Genomic DNA, 6,165 nt, shown 5'->3' with positions numbered 1-6,165 from the left:
CCTGGCCCACTGGGTGATCATGACCTCCGGCTTGATAAGCCATAAATTAGTATAGAAAGTAGAATTCAGCGCAGGAGCAGACGCGAGCAGATTGCGGTGGAATTTCTGGGTTATGAAAATATTTTAGCCAGCTGTGGCTTTGCTGATTTGAAAACAGCAGGGCGGACAACAGGTGGCGCTACGGCTTTGGACTTCAACAGTACAAGAGGGAAAAAAGCAAGCTAAGTATGCAGCGCTCCGATAGCTTGCCGTGATCGTATAGTGGTTAGTACTCTGCGTTGTGGCCGCAGCAACCTCGGTTCGAATCCGAGTCACGGCAGGAAGGGAAATATGTTTTTTTAAAATACAGAACTAAAATATTAGTGAAACCCAATAATACAATGAACAAGCAATTAGAAATCTTGTAATTTTTGTAAGGATGACTTGTAAATTTTACCTACAGCCACGTGGTAAGTTTTAGTTCAATAAGTCTATTGCAAGTGTGTGGGTTGTTTTTGTTTTTTTAAACATGTATTTATGGATAATGTGATGCACATTATGGCATAGTGAGCATGTAATTTTTAGTAATTACAGCTACTTTAGGTCTGGACTGAACAAGCTCATGAAGTCGGCTTATTTTTGATCTTTGGCAGGAGTGTATAATAGTCACGCAGCAACCCTGAATTACTTGAAAATATGACAGCAATAGATGTGAAAAACTTGCTTAATCAGGCATTAATTGTTGTTACCAGGAGGTTTTTCCTGGGTGACAGACAAAATTAACTGTCCTTCATCTGTGATTCCAGGAAACCTTTGTCTCTGCGATAAGCACTGAGTGTAATTTTACTTTCTTCATCATTGTCTCATATAAGAACACTGGTTCTTAGAAAGAAGACCTCTAAAAGGGGCATTTGGATCTTATAAATTACACTATAGCAAATAACAGTAATTCATGTAATAAATCATATAGATACCATATAACTAAATGAATGACGGCTTATTGCTAAGGAGTTAGAACATTTAGATGCCATTTTATGGAAGCTCTGGTCATTGTTTTTTAAGTGTATCAGAAGTAAGACTAAGAGCAAGTACTTTTATTATTACTTATTTGTATTTGGTTTAATGTCTGTCTTCTACCTGTGGATATAGCCTGGAGAGACAGGAGGCTTGACAGACACACGTTTTGGGTGAGTTCTATGATCCTGTATTTTCCAAAGCCCCACATGAAATACAGACTCCCTGAAATTTTTCAGTAAAAACTTTCAGAGAGTTTATATACTGTGCCCTTTTTAGTTGCAAGCTGTTCTGGGAATTAAGTTTCCTGAAATTGTGAGCAGCACTCTGAAAAATAATGTGAAATAAAGATGAGTTCTGTGCTTAAACAATGTTATTTACATGTGTCAAGTCTCAGTGCACTTTAATCGGAGTCTTCTCCCACTCCTGTTGTTGCTTGTGATGTCATCTGGGAAATAAAGTGGGGTCATGGTGCTGAAGTCCTCCACAAATCCTTTGTCAATATTATAAAAACAATTATGCATGTGAATTCCTTATTTCCCTGCTGCTTTCAATGATATGGAGAGAAGGTCACATGAGTCTTGCATTTTGTGAGTGCTTCTGTACACGTGAAGTTGTTCCTGATTAACTCCATGTGTGGACACTCTTAATCCAGAATAAGAGTGTCCGGAAATGGAGTTAATCAGAAACAACTCCATGCATAGACAAGCTCTTAAAGCATAAAATTAACTATGGCCTTGCTTCGAGACAGTGCTTAAGTCTCATTGAACTAAATGGGACATAAGTAGAGTATGTGTTAAATGATAATAATATCTATCACTTATATAGTGCTTTACAAAGGAAGTGAGTATCATTATCCAGTTGGAAAACTGAAGTTCAGAGAGGTGAAGTGGTTTGCCCATGTCGTCACCCAGCTGGCTAGTTTCCTGAGTCCTATTCCAGTGCTTTAGCCTCTAGGCCACATTGATACATTCCTGAACTAAAGTCTATAACGATTAGCGGAGATCACCCTTTCTCCTATGCTACTGTGTGGTGATCGTTGTAGTAAATATAATATTTTTATGGACACCCTGTTGTGAATGCCTCTGCATATTAAATGTAAATTTAAAGTACATTTACTGAACAAATTCCCTTAATTGACTCATCAATTCCATAAATGAAGTAATACTGCAGTCTACCTCAATAAAACACTTCTGCCCTTCAGAGACATACATATTTCACCTTTCTCACACCTCTATTTCTCACTGAGAGCGCTTTGGCATGTCACTTATGTGCCTCAGTTTCCCTCTCTGTAAAATGCCCTCGCATTCTTGTACAGGCCTTCCAGATGGAAAGCACTATGTAACTGATAAATAGTCTTCCTAAATGTATGAGTTACAAAAAGAGAATACATTGTGTGCTGTCTGCTGTATTATTCTGGCAGTCCTCTATGGTAATTCTCTGCTGGAGCATGATCACATAAGGGCTGTAGCTAGCTCTCAGAAGTTAGAGATGCCTAAATGCTGCTCTAACTTATGCTGGAGCTGGAGCTGTGGCAACTTGAGAATTAGGCAGCCATAACTGGCTCTGTTATGGGCCCATGCTGCAATTAGAGCTGGCTCTATAAATGTAAAATGGATTACCCAGAAGGAAACATTGCAACAAGCAAAACTAATGAATTCTCAAGAGAACTTCTGTGAGGAGGACAATGATGTATGAAGGGAAGTGGCAGAAGAAAAACAAGGTGAACTGGTTAATAGGCCCACTGACCCTTTTACCTTCCTAAGATTTTTCTTATGTAAATACAGGGAGATCCTGTTCTTCTGCAAAAACATAAGCTGAGTCTCATTCTTTTCACGATATCTCTTACAAAGGTACTTGTGTATGTTTCAGTAATTTAATGGAAAAATATCTGTTCTCTGTGTTCTCTGTTAGCCTAGTTGATTTACATGTAGAAATTAGTGTAGGTGGAAATATTCTAAATGCACAGTATAACACAATGGAGATTTGTGCAGATCCTCGTTTAATAAAATATTAGTAGCAAACTGTTGCTTTTATCAGCATTCAAACATCATTGTCACAGTGATTTGCTGACTGCAAATTCTCAACCCAATAATGCTACTTGCTTTAAAGTCACTTTCCCTAAAAATCCTCCTTTGAACTCTCTATTGCTGTGAGATCTACAAAAAAGTTGACAAGTTAGGCAGCTGGTATGCCAAAACCACTGCCTATCATACCGATCAACGTTGTCTCATTGTTTCCCTTGGTCCATATTCTCCTATTGTCTCTTGGGAGGCAGAGGCTGTCTTTTTGTTCTATGTTTGTACAGCACGTTGCACAATTAGGTCCTGGTCCATGACCTGAGTTACCAGGACTACCACAATACTACTAATAAATAAATGAATTTAATGATAACCTGAGAATCTCAGCTTTTTAAAACAAGTACATTTCTCTCCCTCCTGGTTGCAAAGAAAAGCTTGAAAGCGTGAGCTCTAAATGCTCTAACACCACCAGGCAAATAAAAAGAACTTCACATTTGTTATTTTTTTAAATCTCATGAGTTGTGGGTTTTTTTTGTTTTTGTTAACCACTACCATAGTTTTTTGGGGCTTGATTCATGATTTTTGAATGTGTGCGGTTGGTAATACTGGGAAATATCATAATGGGGGTGGGTGTTCAAACAAAATGTCTACATTTTTGTTGTTGTGTAATATCAGTCCCCCTTCTTTCCATGATAAGATAGCTGAGGCCAGTTTTAAAAACTAGACTTCCAATCCAAACCCTATTTCAAATGTGTTTTAGAGACTGTCTCAGGAAAAAGAAATGTACACTAGCTACTTAAAACAAAAGCTTCCACAGTTCTAAAAACCAGAAACAACACTCTCATCACCACCAAAACCACCACCACACACACACACATTCTGTTGAACCAGTAATTTGAAAATAGAATTTTTGTTAAGTTCTACATTGTGGTATAGGAAATCCTTTTTCTGTTTTTTCTCATTATGCACAGTGGGGGGGAGAAATAAGAATTTTCTTGTGTTTCCATTGTTCAAAACTTAAAACTTTCCTCAGTGTAGCACTGCCTGGGGGCACAGACAGTCACATGAATCATTGCAACCTATTCTCACTTGGTAGCAGTACTGTAACAGCTCTACTAGAGGATGATCTATACTCTACCAATCACACTAGCTTGCCGTGATCGTATAGTGGTTAGTACTCTGCGTTGTGGCCACAGCAACCTGGGTTCAACTCCGAGTCATGGCAGGAGGAGGGTGGTGTGGTGTGTGGGGTTTGTTTGTTAATATCTATTCCCTTTCCAAAGGCTTTCCTTTAACACAAGGCTAACTACATATGAATGCTTGGTCAACAGCAATTCAGCCAGCCCAAAATAATTGCATCTAGTTATTCTCTAAAGCACAGCAAAATGTAAGGAAGAGGCAGTTGCACACAATTGCAATTAGCTCATTACCAGAGGAGGGAACTGAATCTCTTTGCTCCATATTTGCCTTATCCCTTTCTTTTTATGTCATTTTGAACAACTTCTATATCCTGTAACCTTGGTGCAGTATTTAATTGACTCCATTCTGGAAGGGTTTTAACATACCTCTCTCTTTCCTGGTGAAGATATGATTTTCTTTCTGCAGTCTCTCTCTCTGGAAATTCCACCACCACAAAAGAAAATCCCAGAAGGACACAACAGGAAAAGCAGCAAAGGATGCGTGAAATTATGTGTGATTCATTCCTTTAGCATAAGGCTTTCCAGCACCTCCAAGAATGAGCCATTTATGAGGTCAATAACTGACAGTAATAAATGCAAAACACCAGGTCTGTGTGTGACACAGGCACATTTGGTTCTAAAATAAGTGATAGGCTGTGGGAAATGAAGTACAGTTTTAGTAGGGGGCAGGGAGGTGTGGAGAGGAGGGTATTGACAGCTGGGGGAGAAAGAGAAAAATGATGCCCATTCTTCTCTTTTCTTCCCTGCTGCCCTGCAGATTTGACTCCATTTTTGTGGAAGAGTGGAGGAAGGAGGACTGGTCTGCTAGTATGTCCAGGGTTGGGCTCACTAGAAGCCTGATGCGGGGGGGGGGGGGAGCGGAAAGTCATTAGGAAATGATCTTGGATAGTGCTAAAATAAAATGTTCTTTTTGGGGGGGGGGTCAGGGGACAGGGAAGAAAGGACCAATTGATGGAACAATTTAATTTCTTAATAATATCTAGGGTGTTTAAAACCTTCTTCTGTCTTTATTAACTTTAGGTTACAAAACCCATTCTAACTCTGTTATAAGATACAAAATAATAAATGAGTTAAAAAACAAAGGCACAGGCTCAATCACGAGCCATTTCATTTTGTTAAAGGAATTTCTCCAAACCAAAGACACATAGGCCATGTCTACACTAGGAACAATTTACCACTGGTATTTTATGCCAGCAAAGTGCTCCTAGTGTGGATGCAGCTATCCCAGCAGAGCTGTGCTTTGTACAGCCCCCAAAGTGAAACAAGTTTTGCTGTTATAACTGCGTCTATGACACGGACTTCTGATGGCCCAGCTATGTTGGACAGGGATCACATCTCTTCATACCCCAACTGACATAGGTATGCCAACAGTAGTCTGTAGTACAAACATAGATGCAGACAAACAAGGCAGGAAAGAAAGAAAGAGGCGAAGAATGCTCCTTTATGGGAAGACAGAAAGTAAATGGCTATAAATTTTTCACAGCTCAGACTAGAGTCATGGCTTTTTTCCTAAACAAACAGGATCTCTGGTCCTTCTGACGTCAGGAGAGCTTGATCGGAAAGCAAAACGCATGGCTTTCTGGTTCTTGGACGGAACAGAGTTCACCCCTTTCCAGGTGTCAGGTCCAGCAGAGATTGGATTCAGCAAGAAAAATGAGAAAACCAGTTCCAGGATAATCTTGGACACATTATTAAATGTGAGAAACACCCTGGCCATGAAGTTCAGTAGGTAGTATTTAATCCCACTGAACCTGTAACTCCGAGCAAATAAAGAAATGGAAAGGACAGACACTGAATAAGTCAGAACAAAGCAGTCCATCACAAATTCATTTGGAGTTTTATAACTTTAATCCATGGGGAAAAATCCACCCTATTTATAGCAATCGTTACAGAGGTCTTTTGTAACCACCTTTAATTCAAGTTTAGTTCTTACTGACAGTAAGACCAATTTA

General features: G+C 39.4%; 1 non-coding gene across 1 annotated transcript; it reads left to right on the top strand.

The window, feature by feature from the left end:
• The first annotated feature begins 247 nt into the window (after positions 1-247).
• TRNAH-GUG lies at positions 248-319 on the top strand. The gene has a single exon. It is a non-coding gene; the product is annotated as a tRNA-His (tRNA).
• Positions 320-6,165: the final 5,846 nt, after the last annotated feature.

The sequence above is a fragment of the Gopherus evgoodei genome, chromosome 6 (genome assembly GCF_007399415.2).
Source record: "Gopherus evgoodei ecotype Sinaloan lineage chromosome 6, rGopEvg1_v1.p, whole genome shotgun sequence".
Classification (NCBI taxonomy): domain Eukaryota; kingdom Metazoa; phylum Chordata; order Testudines; family Testudinidae; genus Gopherus; species Gopherus evgoodei.
This window is presented reverse-complemented; position numbering and strand designations above follow the sequence as displayed.